This window comes from Spinacia oleracea, chromosome 4 (assembly GCF_020520425.1).
Source record: "Spinacia oleracea cultivar Varoflay chromosome 4, BTI_SOV_V1, whole genome shotgun sequence".
Lineage (NCBI taxonomy): Eukaryota > Viridiplantae > Streptophyta > Magnoliopsida > Caryophyllales > Amaranthaceae > Spinacia > Spinacia oleracea.
In genome coordinates this window covers 137,106,974-137,123,942 of record NC_079490.1, presented here as the reverse complement: position 1 = coordinate 137,123,942, position 16,969 = coordinate 137,106,974, and the positions used below count along the sequence as shown (strand labels likewise).

Sequence of the window (16,969 nt, the reverse complement as noted above, 5' to 3'; positions counted from 1 at the left end):
TGTTGCGTGCTCGCGCCCAAATGGGCTGGCCTTGCTCGCCCTTGCTCGCGAGCTTGCTGGCTCGTTGGGCCTTGCACGCTTACGTCCTTGGCTCGACGGGACGGCAACTCCGTTGTCCTTCGTATTCGCGATTTAATATATTTCCGATATATTATTTATCGTTTCGTATACGACGAATCACCGTCGTACGATACGATTTATTCGTGTCGCCCAGCTTACGAATATTCGCGATACGATATACGATTCCGACAAAGGTCGTATCGTATAATACTTTCCAACTAATTCCCGAAAAGCTATTAAATAAATTTCCGATTCATTTAATCCGGTGATCTGTTACGTGTCATTGGTGTGACCTTGTAGGTTCAGTCAAGAGTAAGTTGTGAGTTCAATATCCATTAGAACTCACTAATCGGAAGCATTGCTCCAGCTAGCTGTTCCGATCACTGGATCTCACTGAATTAATTGTTCGCAATTAATCTGAAACTTGGTATTAGACTTAATGCACCTTGGGTGAAGGACATATTTCCTTCAGCCCGGTCTATAACCCACTCGTGTATCCGCAGTTCCACACTCGCCTCAAACCCACCCCTTTACTCAACATTTTAATCGTTTGAATAGTCTTTTCACAGAGTTTTGGGCGATAAGTTATTATAAGATTATATATTATGATTTCATAGAAACATAGGTATTGTGGGAGATATATAGTGAGAATTTGTTTTTATAGAATCAAGTATAAGAGAGGAAAATCAGAGAGTGGGGCATAGCTCCACATCAATTTCCGTTATCCGAAATTACGCACAAAGTTTTATTAGATTACAATGTAAAATAAAGGCGAATATATTACCATTAAATGATCAAAGACAAAGAAACTAATAATATAAAGTGAAACTAACAACTCTTAAAATTAATTTTCATTTATAGATTAAGGAATTATTAAATAAAAGGATAAGTAGAAATTATAAATTCGAAAAAGAAAAGATACAAAATTATTTAATATATTTTTTTTCAATAAGCATGTTTTACATAACTTTGATAAATAATACTTTGAATATTAAAGCAAAAATAAATGTTCGTTATACATATCCGCATCAATATAAGACGCATATTTTAAATAAAATTGACAATACATACAATTAGTCATTAGTAAATTTAAGTTAAATATTTTAATACATGCTAAGAGATGTACGTTAAAATATTTTAAATTGAAAATTTTGGGGATGACGGTGGTGGACCGGGTGCCCGAGATATGGCCCGAGTCCCGACTTGAAAAAGATGTTTTAGACAACCTTGTTAAAATATTTTTATTTTTATTTTAAAAGATTATTGTGATATTGTAAATATTGTGATATTGCATGAAATAAATTCTTAGATAAATTTTTTAGTCAATGATCTTGATGTATACACATTATATTTCAACATGTTATTTTAGTAGTATATTTAAATTAAGAAATTTATTGCCATAAGTTAATAAGTATTTCTTAGTGTAATTGATTTATTACCACAAGTAGTTAGAAGTTGTCTGTTAAAAATATATGAAGTATATTAATTATTTTATTTTAAGTTTAATTATTTATATTAAAAGAGATACAAATCAGAGAGTGACATTTATCAGCTCCGTATTGATTTCCTCTCTTTTAGTGTATTATATAGATAGATAGATAGATAGATAGATAGATAGATAGATTTGGCCTGACCCGAAAATGACCCTAAAAGTTTGGTACTTTTAGGCCTAGAGTGTTTATTATCAACAAAATCTTTAAAATTTATAGTGGCAAACAATAATATTTTTCTAGTGCATATTTTTACTTAAATAAGATAGCTTAAATTTAGATTATTAATTTTAATTACTTTTTTAATTTAAAAGAGAGGCGAATCATGGATGAAATTTTTCATCACCACATTGATTTCCTCTCTTTTAGTATATATATATATATATATATATATATATATATATATATATATATATATATATATATATATATATATATATATATATATATATATTAAGAAATTTATTGCCATAAGTAAATTGTTTTTTTTTTACAACAACGCCATAAGTAAATATTATTTTGTAGTATAATAGATTATTATCATAAATAATTAGAAGGTTTAGGTAAAAAGAAAATATAAGATATATATTAATTATTTTATATATGTCAATTATCTACATTTTAAGAGAGGCAAATCATGGAGTGATATTTGTCATCACCACATTGATTTCATCTCTTTTAGTATAGTACATAGATATAGATAGATATGAAGATATATAGATTTAGATATCCTAGTTTTTGAGTAACATATAACATCATCAATCAAGTATTATGAGAATCGACAAAAGATATATAATTGAACTGAAATAAACAAAGTGAACGAAGAACCCGTTTATTGCTACAAAGTGGTAAAATTTGTAAGCAAAATTCAATACATATACTTTATAAAAGTAGTTGATTTGACTATAATTTTATAAACCATCTATAATAGTATATTGTAAGTTGATCGATGATGTTATATACGTAGTATTATACTTTAGTAAACTTATGGTTTTATTATATATACTATACCAGGTCTTATGCGAAGTAGTAAATTAAGGAATTAAATATTTTTCAAACATAAATATAACCCTTTATGGTATACGAAGTATATCATAATTAATATGATTATGTTTATTTTTTTATATCACAAAGATTTTATTTATATGGTGCACAAATTAATAATAGATTTAACAGATATATTAAATCAAAACTATTGTTTTAGTTATTATTTATATTATAAGAGAGGCGAATCACAGAGTGACATTTGTCATCACCACATTGATTTCCTCTCTTTTAGTATATTATATAGATAGATAGACACTTCTTATTTTGTATTTCCTCCGTTTAGAAATAGTTGCACCGGCCACTTTGACTTTCACGTTTGCCAACACACATTTTAGACCGTTAATGTCTCTAATTAACTATTACTAAAACTTTTTTTTTTAGTTTGAAAAGTAGACATTAAAACTAATCCAACCATTTTTTATACGATAATACTTTTTTTATATATATATGTGTAAAAAGAGAGTCAAAGTAAATATATGAAGAGTGCATAGTGAAAGTTGTGCAACTAATTCTAAAAGGAGGAACTTTTAAATAATTTATACTCTGTATAAGTGTAGGGAAAAGGGAGTTACGTTCTAAAATAAGTTCAACTAATTAACATAAAATACCTGATAATTCCAAATAAATTTAGATAAGATAAATTTAGGAAAAATAAATGAAATCCAGGTGAATATAAGTACTTATGTTCAATTTACAACAAAAATTGTTAAACTCACACACACACAAATATGAGGAGAAAAGTATATCCTTCGGATAAATGAAAATCAAATCAATAAAATCATTTTTTGGAAGTTTGGTTATATAGCACAATGATTAAACCAATAAAAGTTGATAATAGGAGTGGCACAATGCAAAAAGAATACTCTCTCCTTTTCATGATGTTCTTTTCGTTTAAACTTTGACCATATTGGATTCTCTTTAATTTGAATTTTCATAATTTCTATAAGAATTTAGGCAAATTTGCCAAAAAGAACCTTTTATAACTCAAATTTTGCGAGAAAGGACCTTATATAATTTTTTTTGTGAAAACACACCTTAAAGTAATATTTTTTGCGAGAAAGGACCTAAGGGAAGTTTCCGGCATTAACTGAGCTTTTCCGGCCATTAACTTGCACGTGAGCAGCACATGTGGCTTACGTTGGCTAAAGACACTGATTTTCCCGACTCTTGAATTTTCAAACTTGATTTTATTTTGGTTTTTTTTTTCAACTTTAGGTTTTAAAGCTTAGAATTTTGGAGGAAAATTGGGTGTGATTAGCAAAATAAAGCCACACGTGCTTCTCATGTGCAAGTTAATGGCCGGAAAAGCTCAGTCAATGCCAGAAATTTCCTTTTGGTTGTCTTTCGCAAAAAAAAATTACATTAATGTGTGATTTCACAAAAAAAAATTATATAAGGTCCTTTCTCGCAAAAAAAATTATATTAAGGTGTTATTTCACAAAAAAATTATATAAGGTCCTTTCTCGCAAAATTTGGGTTATAAAAGGTCCTTTTTAACAAATTTGCCAAGAATTTAAGATGTTAAAATTCAAAATGCTTATTGGTCCATTGGAGATTGCGTAAAATACAAATTGGGAAAATTTGCATTTAACAAAATGGAGCATGGAATATGCAAGGTTAGTGTCAAGTGAGTTAGAATTAGATGTATGATAATCGGGTTAGGTTAAATTAAGAAGTTTTAGCTTGTTTGATTAATGACATCGTGTTATTTGTCCACTAGTGTTGTATCGTATTTAATGGAACATGTCTCGCTTAATGTTAACCACGATACAACTTATTCATCAACTTTGATTAAAGAACTTAAATGGGCAGAAAACATTCAAGCTCATATTATACTCTGTAAGTGTCAATTTTAACACCTAGACTAGTTAGCATTCCACCAGCAAATACTTGTCAATAACTAGGGCCCAGGGAAGAATGGTCGTGTTTACCAGGCCCAACGAAGCTTCTTGCTTGCTGCATCATCAAGTTATCAAATTCTGATCTCCCTTCTTCTTTTCTTCTCCCTTTTCCTTTGATCGTGTTAATAATTAATCTATGGAAGAATGGTCATACTAATCAAATTGTTTTTTTTTTTTTTTTGGTATTCTATAGAGATTAGAAACTATAGATTTTGAGCTAGTAAAAGTTCACTTGACAAATATTTAACTTTTTATAAAACATAGCAACTTTTCCTACAGAGAAAACTTTTTAAATACTCTCTCCATCCCACATTACTCGGAGTAAATAGGTTTGGAGGTCCCTAAACTTTGCCAAAAGGAGCAGTTAGGTCCCTCAAGTTTCAAAATGAGCATTTAGGTCCCTCAAAATGGATGGAAACAGCTACTTTTGTTAACACCGTTTCATTTTCTGTTAAGTTCAATAAAATAATAATAAAACCGCTTTAAAGAAAAAGAAAATTAATTTACACGTGTATAAATAAATGAAAACAGCTGATTTTAATTATGACTTAGCTTTTTCAACTTACTTAGCTTTTTCATATGACTTTTTCTCCATTTACACGTTTCACCCTTTATATTCCCCTTTTCTAGGTTTTTCCACAACTCTTCCTAATCAAATCGAATTTAGTGAGTAACCCAAGCAAATTTACTCTAAATTTTCAGCAATTATTGCCATAAACTTCAGCTAATTGTTGTTCTTCCACAACTCTAAAGTTTCAAATTCTCTTCTCCCAGATGTCTGCTACTACCACTAGTTCTTCTTCTACCTTTTTCTCTCTCTTTCTCTCTCCTCTTTTATTATGGATTCTCTTCAATCTGCTTTTCTTTCTTAATTCCTGGATATCTCCAACAATTCCATTGTAATTTCACATTTTCACTGATTTTCCCCTTTTTTTGTTCCCCTGTTTTTTTATTTATTTTGGGTTGGTTTCGATTTTTTTTCTTATTTATTCTGGGTTGGTTTCAATTGAAGAAATTCTGGGTGGGTTTCGTTACCACATCGTGACCCACACCCCTGCTCCCCCATTTTCTCTCTCCTCCCTTTCTGAAAAAAATTGATCTCCGATCTCATTTGGGGAAACCACTTTCTTCTTCATAATCCCATTCAATAATTCTGAGAAAAATAGTTACTTCGATATTTCAAAAATTACTCCGTATTTCAAAAGATTGTTACCAAGAAAAATAGAACGATGATGATTGATGGTGATCATGATGAGGATCAACGATGATTGATGGTGATCATGATGAGGATCTCAAGCTCAAGTTGATAGATGATTATTGTGATCTTTGAAGGTGCACGATTATTGTGATCTCAAGCTCAAGTTGATAGATGATTGATGGTGATCATGATGAGGATTACAATGGAATTTTACACTTAGACCCCGCATTGTTGTTTGATCCACAAAGTTATGTTAGCTAGCTAGGCTGTTGATAAGAATATATTTGAAAGAGTATGGTTGAGCAGAGTACTAGTAGTCGTAGGCTCGTTAGATTTCATGTATGAGTTGCTGACTTGCTGATTAAACATGAGATTGAAGACGATGATGATGATGATGCATGGAGTTTATGGGTTTGAGCTCGGATGAATTTTACCGGAATTGTAAGTTACTTGGGTGTGCACACAAGGTGTTTGATAAATTGTCTCTAAGAAATGTTGTTGATTAACCTATGCTTGTTGGGTGTGTTAATTTGGGGGATTTGATTAGTAGGAAGCTTTGATCCTTTTTTTTATTATTTATTTTATTAAGTGTTGAATAATTTTGGTACAAATGGCCTTGTTAAATACTTTGAACTGCTAGTTTTTTGTAAAAAGCTAACTTAAAAGGGTTTACCTTTATTTAATTATTATTAATATGTAAAAGTAACTGTTATTTTGTCCTTTTCTGCCTTTTATATTAATTTGCCTTTATTTTTAATTCATTTAACAGACGTTAGTAACAGAAGTCAAAAAGCAGCGGTTTCCATCCATTTTGAGGGACCTAAATGCTCATTTTGAAACTTGAGGGACCTAACTGCTCCTTTTGGCAAAGTTTAGGGACCTCCAGACCTATTTACTCCACATTACTCGTTACACTTATCTTTGTACCAAATTTTAGGTGATAAGTGATTGTTTGATTATCAATTGTTATTTTATTGATAAAATAGATGTGATAGGAGTTAGTGGGTATTTTTTTAATTGAATGAGAGAGAGTGTGGGGACAAAAAAAAAATTTAGTTGGAAGAGAGAGACAATATAATAAATTATGGGGTCATTTCTAATTTAGAAGTGTAACAAATAACATGGGACGGACGTAAAAGGAAAGTGTAACAAGTAATTTGGGACGGAATGAGTAATTTATACTACGTATGGAGTAGTATATATCCTTCAAAAAAAAACCCTTCAAATAAGAATAAATAGTAGTACGAAGTATTTATATGGAGTATTTGTGTGTTTAAGGAAAAATAAGTCCAATCCAAAACTAATTTTTTAAGGGTTTCAAAACGGATTGAACGGAAGACAGAAAATTGTATTTTCCACCGGAAGACCGGATCGGTTGTTTTCAGTCCAGTTCGAGGTTGATCTGGTTCGATCATGTCCATTTTTCCGATCGGTAGTTGTTTTCTTCGATTTCTTTTTCATTTCAAATTTTTTAAGGTTGTGTTTGGAAACACGTAATTCATTTCAAACAATGGAATTCAATTTATGGAATTGAAATCTTGGAATTCAATTTCTAATTTTACGTTTGAAAAACATGAGAATTTCAATTCCACCATTTCAATTTTTAGTATGTTGTTTGGTAATTAGAGGAATTTAAATTGACCTCTAGTATTTAGTTCTGCAACTATGCTTACACTAATTATTTCATGCCATTATAACATCCAAAAAATAATTATTTCATAATATTATAACAAAGTTCAGGTGAAGAATACAGTGGTAAATTATTTTGCCAATTTATACGCTGATGACCCAGAACCAAAGATACCAATTGGTGTATGTACTGAACTCTCTGCCACTGCTTTGAACAGTTTAAGCAGACCATTCTCCAAATGTGATATTGATTACGTGATTAAGAAGATGAGATTTCTTAAAGCTCCTGGACCATACGGTTTTTAAGCTTTGTTTTATTAAAAAAAAAAAAAAACTGGAATATGGTAGCTCCAAATGTGTACTCAATGGTCATGGCAGATTGGCAGTGCTCGAGAGAAAGGGATTACTGGCCTCACTCAATGACACATTCCTAGTTCTAATTCCCAATACTGACAAGCTGAGTTACCTTCTCAATTTCGGCCCATTGGACTTTGTAATGTTTCTTATAAAATCATTACAAAGGCCATTGTAAAGCGAATTAAACCTCTGCTTTCAGAACTTACCTCTCACACTCGGACGAGCTTTATCCCGGCCGGGGTGTCAAATAACGGACAATATAGTCATAGTGCAGAAAGTTATTCATACTATAAAACGTAATAAAAGTGGTAAGGGGTACATGCAATCAAGATTGATTTTGAGAAGACGTACGAACGAGCTTAAATGGTCCTTCTTTCTTTCGTGATACTCTCAATGAAATGATGGAATATGTATCATCCCCATCAATTCAAGTCTTGTGGAATGGAAAAAACCGAGCCTTTCTTACCTACACAAGGCATATGGCAGGGTGATCCACTGTCACCCTACCTATTCGTCCTTTGTATGGAGCGATTGAATCAAGTTGTAGAAGAGGTAGTGACTAGTGAGTAGAAGAAGCTGGAAATCGTTGTATGCTAGTCGTGGTGGCCCCTTATTATCTAATCTCTTCTTTACAGACGACATCATGTTATTTGCGGAGACTTCTCTTGAGCAATCCATGATAATTAATGACTTCCTATCTCAATTTTGCAAAACTTATGGTAAAAAAGTCTTGTGTCCACTTCTAAAAAAATGTGACTGCACAACAAGGTATTGCCATCAGTGATGCACTGGGAATGATCTTGGACTCTACTTGGGCATGCCAACGATCACTAGTTGAGTCACGAGAGACACTTATGTGAAAATATTGACAGAAGACAACGGATTACACTAGATAATCGATCATGAATACCTTAGCCAACTACTCAATGCAAACGACTAAGTTTCCCCGAATTGAATGGTGTGTGATGATATTGACATGAAGGTAAAGATATTTATTTAGGGTGGAGATGAGGAAACGAAAAAGGTTCATCTACTATCTTGGGATACCTTGCAGCTTCCAGAAGACAAGGGTGGTTTAAGAATTCGCTCGGCTTGCCAACCTAACTCTGCCTTCCTCACAAAATTAGGATAAAGAGTCTTCTCTGAAACAAAATCTCTTTGGTCTAGAGTGCTTAGGCATAATATTGATATAGATATTGATATGTTCACACCTACTACTAATGTGTCTAATGTTTGGCGCGAGATTATAGATAGCGTTAAATGGTTAAAAAAAACGCTATGCAGTTATAATTGGTAATGACCAGAGTACTTTTTTTTGGGATAATTGTTGGGCTACAGATGTCCCTCTTCGCGACCTTGCGACTCAGCCTATCCCAACTTCTATTGATGGTGCAATTATAGAAAAGATGTGGGTGGTCTGATATCGGATGAAAGTGGAAATGTTTTGCTAATTTACTTCCTGCCAACACCCTAAAAATCATTGTGGTGCGTCAACTGGTGGACAACCCTGAACAGGGACGCCGCTAGGGCGGTGCCACAGGGACGACCGCACAGGGCCCCACAAATACAGAGCCCCCAAATTAATATATGTAGTTTAAGCTATCCTAATTGGATAAAGAAAATCTGGTAGCGTGATGGTTTTTTTACCCAAACGGTCCGAGTTCGAATCACCGAAGCCTTTAGTTTTTTTATTTTTCTACAAATAGATGTTGTTGTTGTTAAACAGCTTTACAGTTGTACAACTTCTTTTATCTCTCCTCTTGCAAGATCTATTTCCCCTCTTTCAATTAACAAATAGTCTATATTCTTTAATTATTTCTCAACTTTCAATTTTTAATTTCTCAAATTCAATATTTCAAATCATTTCACCGGTCAATATAAAAAAGAGACTCAATTTTGTTTATGTTTGATTTTTTTTATTTATTAATGATGTACTTTTTTTTGAGAGAATATTAATGATATACTTATGTTTTATGGTTGATTGTAATTTGACACTTTAAATATATTCAAGTATTACGTTCATAACAAAAAAAGGGCCCAAATTTTGAAATCGCACAGGGTCCCCATTCACTTTGCCACGCCCTGACCCTGAATCCGGTGATCTTAGATATTGAAAGGGTACCACAACAAGAGGCTTTACTATCAAGTATGCACTGCAAATTATGAAGGATGATAATTTAATCACATCTGATCATAAGTGGATCTTGTCTGGGCTACCCCAGCCCAACAACGAGTAAGGACAATTCTTTGGATTGTCATGCATAATAGATTACTATGTAATGCTAACAGGATGCATTGCCACCTCACCAATGACCCTAGTTGTAAAATATGTAGTATAGATACGTACATATTAGACTCTCTTGCATTTTCTTCAAGACTGCCCTACAACAAGGAGTATTTGGGCAAGTGTGGGAGGTGCAGCCAACAATTAACTACTCGTCATTTTAATTTTTACACGGGTGACTTGCTTGCAGCACGTGTGCGTAATCTAAAGGAAGAGGGATCAAATTACTCGGTCAATTGGGCCACCAGATTTGCACTGACCCTGTGGTGGAACTGGAAGTACAGTGGAGAAACAATATATTTCTATTTTAACCGACATAACAAAATACCGATTGATACAGGCAGATTCCTTCACTTACATATTGCAGGCGCACTAGATGCACTTCATGGCAGCACTTGAGCTACTGGAAATGGCAAACATACTCTAAGGCATGAGATCTAATCAGATGGTTGGCTCCAAGTGTTGGTTGGACTACTTTGACTACAGATGGGGCATCTAAAGGCTGACCGAGCCCAGCAAGCTAGGCATTGTTCGAGATTGGAGTGGGGTTTTCCTTTGAGGATTTACGACCAAGTTTGGTGTTTGTACAACCTATAGGGATGAACCGATGGAAGCTCTCTTGGGCCTAGAAATGCGAGGAATATGGGTGTACACAAGCTAGTACTACAAATGGAAAATCAAGCCTGCATTGAAGTTTTACAAAATGAAGATCACCAAGGCATTCTCAACAAATGTCGTAGCTTAATCAACTCTTCGGGTTGGGAAATTCGGTTATCTCATTGTTATCGTGAAGACTGAAGGAGACAGGGTAGCAGATGGTCTAGCTAATATAGGTGTAATCCAAGAGGAACGAGAAGTGTACTTTGATGTCCCACCACGTCAAATCAGTACCTGCTCCATGAGGATATCATAGGTGTGGCGTTGCCACGTCTAGTTGCTTAATTTAATTATTGTTAGGGTTATCCTCCCCCTCTTTTGCATTAAAAAAAGTATCATCCAAAAAATAAGTTACTCTTTAAATCTTAATGATAATATCCTATCATCTTAATCCAATAAGGTAATTTGCACTTCGCGTATTACTTGCCCGTATTAGCTTGTGTTCTATCTTTTTCTTTTTTCTTTTTTCTTTTTTATCATTTTAATCACTCCAATGGTACACATGATTTGAACTAAAATTAAATTATTTTGTTAATTCAACAATAATTAATTAAGCTCCTTCATCAAATTATTTTATTAACCAACCATAGGACTACAAAATTCTAAATCATCTTTATATCAAGATTCAAATTGGGGGAAAAACAAATCCTAACTCGTTGCACTCATCGTCATCTCTCATTACGGTGTCCCGTTAATCATCTTGAGGTGGACAAAAGTGTCAAGTCGGCAAAAGCGATGGAAGCGACAACACATATAAGTTGTGAGGCGGTAAAGTAAAGGTTGAAGAAGGAAAGAGAACTAAAGACGAAGAAGCTAGAGAGATAATCAAAGGAAGTTCAGAGGAAGAGAGAGGTTAGTAGTTAGAAGATGACGACAAGGAGAGAGGAAATGAACCATCAACGTGAAGCAGAGTAGAGAGAAAGGGGAGAGAAATAAGGATTTGAAATGACGTCTTTCATTCTGTAATTTTAATTTCTTTACTTTGGTCTATTTTTTAAAGGCTTGGAATTGGGTCAACTACAAATAGGGATGTCAACAAGCTGAGCCGAGCGGAGCATTTGGTTGTTCCAGCTAGGCTTGATAAAAAAATTCCCGAGTTCAAGCTCGAACTGAGCTTAACTGAGTCTTCATTCCCCTGTTCGAGCTTGGCTCATTTAAGTTTTTCATTGTTCGAGCTTTGTTCACGAGTAGCTCGTTTAAATTCAAGCTCGAGTCGAGCCGAACTATATCAATATAAACGATTTTTTAACAAACGAGCAACACTGAATTTAAACAAACATATTAATAAACGTAATATTGTTTTTGATTTTTCAAAAATAACCAATTCAAATAATTTTTTTGCATAGTAGACTTACTAATACTATTTAAATATCCTAAAAAATATATTTTAAATGATACAAATCTAACAAAATAATTGCAGCTTGGTTCTAATTTAAAATTCGAGCTTAATTAAACGAGCATATATACAAACACGAACTAGCTTATAAACGAACATGAACGAGCTTTGGCCGAGCTTGTTCACGAGCTGTTCGCGGACGTATCGGCTCATTGACATCCCTAATTGCAAATCTAAATTCCCAGACAAGACAAACAAGTCATTAGCCCAATTATACTCCAAATTTTCAAATGAAATCAATTATTCCAAACAAGCCATAAATGCGTATTACATAACTCCCTCCGTTCTTAAATATTAGTCCTGTTTTGACTTTTCAACTCGTTTCAACTCAATATTAAACGTAAATATCTCCAAATACGTATGTTAGAAAAATATAAAATTTGATATTGTTAAACTACACATTAAGACGAACAAAATAAGATCTCACATTAATATATTTTGAAGTACGTATTGGAAAGAAATTAGAAGATTCTCTCTAATTGTGAATAGTGTTAAAATTTCAAAAAGGACTAATATTCGAGAACGTAATGAGTACAAGATATTGACCTTTCCATCTATAACCTTTTAAAAAGTGGGAATGAAAATTACTGTAGCTTATCTACAGTAAACTAAACGCATCGTTTCCTTTTCTCACGTTATTTGCACTTCTCTGGTATCATGAGTCTTAACTCTCTTCCCTTGAATATCTACTTGTTTTTTCCGCCATGGCTGGGGAGTGGTGACAGCAACAGCCAGCAAGCACTCATCTTGAAATTCTCTCTCCTCCCCAACGATGAATTTGTAAAATCTTTCTTCTGGTACATTTTTCTCTCCCTGGTTACACTCAATTGTTAATTTCTAGGTTTTCGTTTTTTATTCGGTACTTTTCATATTGTTCTTCCTTTTCTGGTTAAATTGCAGTTTTTTGTTGTGACTATTTTTTATTCTGATCAAGGGTTTGTATGATTGTTTTGTTTGATTTGAGTAATTATTGAAATTTTTATTTTATTTTTGCAAATGGTGCGATGAGCAAAAAAAAAAAAAAAAACTATGATTAAGATCAGATTTTTATGTCTTCGGGGATGATGAACTTTGTTGGAGACAATTGCACTCAACTCATAAGCTGCTAATTGATTCCTCCTTCTTACTAATTTCAATTCCAGTTGATCCAACAAGAAACCTTTGCCTTAAAATCTGCAAAGTAATTCAAAACCCTACTTAAACAGTCCCTCTCCGACAAAACCCTCGTACCCAAATCAAAATCAACCACCAGTACCACCGTTGAATCTGCTATAAAAGAGGAGCAAAACCCAGAAATAGAATCTGAATTAGAACAAGAGGTTTCAATTTGGGGGATAACCCTTACTGAAAGATGAAAGAACATATGTAATTTTGCTGAAATTTTTAAGGACGAGAGATTTTAAAGTCAATGATGCATTCTCAATGCTTAAAAATACCCTTAATTGGAGGGTTGAATTTGGGATTGACAAATTGGTGGATGAAGATTTAGGGGATGATTTAGTGAAAGTGGTGTTTATGCATGGACATGATAGGGAAGGACACCCAGTTTGTTATAATGTTTATGGGGAGTTTCAGAATAAGGATTTGTATGTGGATACCTTTTCGAGTGAAAAGAAGAGAGAGAGGTTTTTGAGGTGGAGGATTCAGTTTTTAGAGAGGAGTATTATAAGGAAGCTTGATTTGATGCTGCTGGCGTTAACACTATTTTTCAGGTTAATGATTTGAAGAGTGCTCCTGGTCCAGGTAAAAGAGATCTTAGGTTGGCTACTAGACAAGCTCTTTATTTGCTTCAGGATAATTATCCTGAGTTTGTTGCCAAGCAGGTATAAACATCTTTGTATCGATGTCGGATTTTGTTGTTGCCATTGTATCATGTTGATTTAGCGTGACTTGATCAATATTGGTTGGTTAGTTGTTCTACAATATGTATGTTGATGCTGTTTATGTTTATTGTTTGGATGAAGATTGCTTAGAATTCATATCATAATTCGAGTTAATTTGCTTAATAATTCAATATCATCTCTTTATTAAATTAGATACAATAAGAACCTATCCCAGAGAAAATTTAATTACTACTTTATAACTATGCAATTCGTATACTCCCTCCGTATAACAGTAAACCTCCTCCAAATGAAATACATTCTTAAACTCGGATTTATAATATATATGAATTAAGCTCACTCTATCAATTAGCTGGGTGCAGTTACTTACATACTCAAAGAGGTTGTATTCTTCATTAACACCATGGAATTGGCTATTCCTCTTCCCACTGATGATTTGTAGCAGCAGCACTCAAAAGCTATAAACATCATGTTTTCTGGAGTATACTCCTTGTTTCACGTACTCCGGAGGAACATATCCACTGCCAGAATATGATTAATATGTTTGAGTATAACCTGAATAATTAGTGTATAACAAGAATGCAAGCAAAACTATATACTCATTAAGTTCCCATAATTCTGCTTGTGTTTGCTTCATATCCATCCTTTTGGAATATTCTTGCCATGCCAAAGTCTGATATCTTAGGATTTAAATCTTTGTCAAGTAAAATATTATTGGCTTTTAGATCTCGGTGAATGATGGTTAGCCTTGAGTATTCTTGCAGGTATAAGAGGCCTTGAATTATTCTTTTTGATGATGTGAGCATGCTTTCCCCAATTGAGCTGCAAACGTTCCACAAGATCTGCTAAGAGACGGGGAAAGGAATCTATCAGCTGCCAGAATGTTATGTGCTCATGTCTTTGTTCCTGAGCTAGATTTTATATCATCATAGAACATAGTCAAGCAAAAGTTATACCAAAAAGGTAAAAATCCAAGCTGCTAATTGCAAGGTATTCATAAATGAGCATTTTTTCCTCTCTTTCCACGCAAAATCCCAGCACCTTAACCAAGTTTACATGCTGAAGTTTTGCAGTGAGCATAACTTCATTCTTGAACTGCTCAAATCCTTACCTTGAAGCTTTTGAAAGTCTCTTTACTGCTATTTGTCTTTAACTTACCCCGGAGAAACAGATATATGTATTTTTTAAGTGGTGAGGGAAATGTACTTGGTATTGGTTTTGAAGGATACCTTATAAACCGGTCCATACCCACCCTCTCCAAGCTTCTTGTAAAATGAAAAATTATTTGTGGCTGCTGTAATTTCTTTGAAACTGAATACCTTCATGTTAGGTGAATCATAACTGAAATTTTGTGTGTCCGTCGTTGCATATCCTATGAACACATCACCCCGGACAGAAATTAGAAAGTCTATAAATGATGATAATCTCAATACTATGAGATCATTCTTGCTGAACAAGCATATGTTGACTTTTGTACTTACTGGCGTAGTTAAGCAGCCATGCTCCAAGATAATAGAAGATTTAAGCCGAGACAACAGATACAGGCCACAGGAACCAACACCTTTACTAAAAGTAGCCTTTCATTGAGCTGATTATCACTTGATATTTCAGCTGATAAATACATTCCTTGTTATTAGTGTCAAATTTGAAATTCCCAGCTACACCACGTGCGTTCAAGCAATAAAACACATTAGTGTTAAATTGAAATTCCCAGCTACACCGCGCGCGGCCAGCGACTAGTTTCTTATAAAATTTCATAAGGAATATTTGGTATATCATATTCCATATACATGTAAGTAGTCAATAATTTTGAAACGAATTGCACCAGTATTATGTGTAATTTGAATTATACAACTAACGTTTTTCTTTTTGAAATTAATTTTATTACGTATAACACCCCTAGCATGTTGAAATTAGTTACAGGCCTAGTATATATAAGTTAAACATCTAACATAACTGATAGGTTGTAAGATCAAATTTTTCCTCACCATTTAAAATTTGTATCATAGTATCATCTTTTTGATTCATTTGCGTAAAAAAAACAAACAAAATTACCGCTACATATATATAATTTTTTTATATATATATTTATACTAGCATGTTGAAATTAGTTACAGGCCTAGTATATATAAGTTAAACATCTAACATAACTGATAGGTCGTAAGATCAAATCTTTTCTCGCCATTTAAAATTTGTATCATAGTATCATCTTTTTGATTCATTTGCGTAAAAAAAATAAACAAAATTACCGCTACATATATATAATTTTTTTATATATATATTTATACTAGCATGTTGAAATTAGTTACAGGCTTAGCATATATAAGTTAAACATCTAACATAACTGATAGGTCGTAAGATCAAATCTTTCCTCACCATTTAAAATTTGTATCATAGTATCATCTTTTTGATTCATTTGCGTTAAAAAAACAAACAAAATTACCGCTACATATATATATTTTTTATACGAAGTATATATATTTATAATGCGGGGTAAAGCCTCTAAAAACAGCTACTTCTATGTTTGTTACTCCGTACCATGCATGATTGTGATATTACCAAAGTCAAAGTCATCAAAATTGAATCATTTTTATTTTATTGGAAAAAAGCAATACGTTTTTATATTATAGCCATACATATATGTAAAATAACCAAACTGAACATCTCAAGTGGACGTGCCGGAGTGGTTATCGGGCATGACTAGAAATCATGTGGGCTTTGCCCGCGCAGGTTCGAATCCTGCCGTCCACGTTTTAAATTCCCTTTTACATGTAATTGTCTTGACTTTATTTTGATTGGTGATAATTGTCTTGACTTTTATAACGCAGCAGGAGCATGCGACCTTGTTAAGTCAATACTGTATCATTGATATTACTAGGTTAGACTAATTTTTTTTTTCCTGTTCTGAATAATTTATTTAAACAAAGTTTTTAATAAAATAAAATCAATTTTTATCAACAGGTAATGGGAAAATCAGAGAAAATTATTATTAATTTGGATTCTAAAGTGATTAGTGCTATTTTAGGAGTTTAACGTTTGGAAAAAAAAATACTTAAGTTGGGAAAATATAAGACAAAAACTTATCAAACAATTATAAGATATCATTTTC

The 16,969-nt window shown here is 33.0% G+C and overlaps 1 long non-coding RNA gene and 1 other non-coding gene across 2 annotated transcripts; both read left to right on the top strand.

The window, feature by feature from the left end:
• The first annotated feature begins 12,598 nt into the window (after positions 1-12,598).
• Positions 12,599-15,218, top strand: LOC110775474 (uncharacterized). The gene is made up of 2 exons (XR_002529766.2): positions 12,599-12,816; positions 14,625-15,218. It is a non-coding gene; the product is annotated as an uncharacterized lncRNA (long non-coding RNA).
• Positions 15,219-16,529: 1,311 nt separating this feature from the next.
• On the top strand, positions 16,530-16,611 carry TRNAS-AGA (transfer RNA serine (anticodon AGA)). Its single transcript has one exon. It is a non-coding gene; the product is annotated as a tRNA-Ser (tRNA).
• Positions 16,612-16,969: the final 358 nt, after the last annotated feature.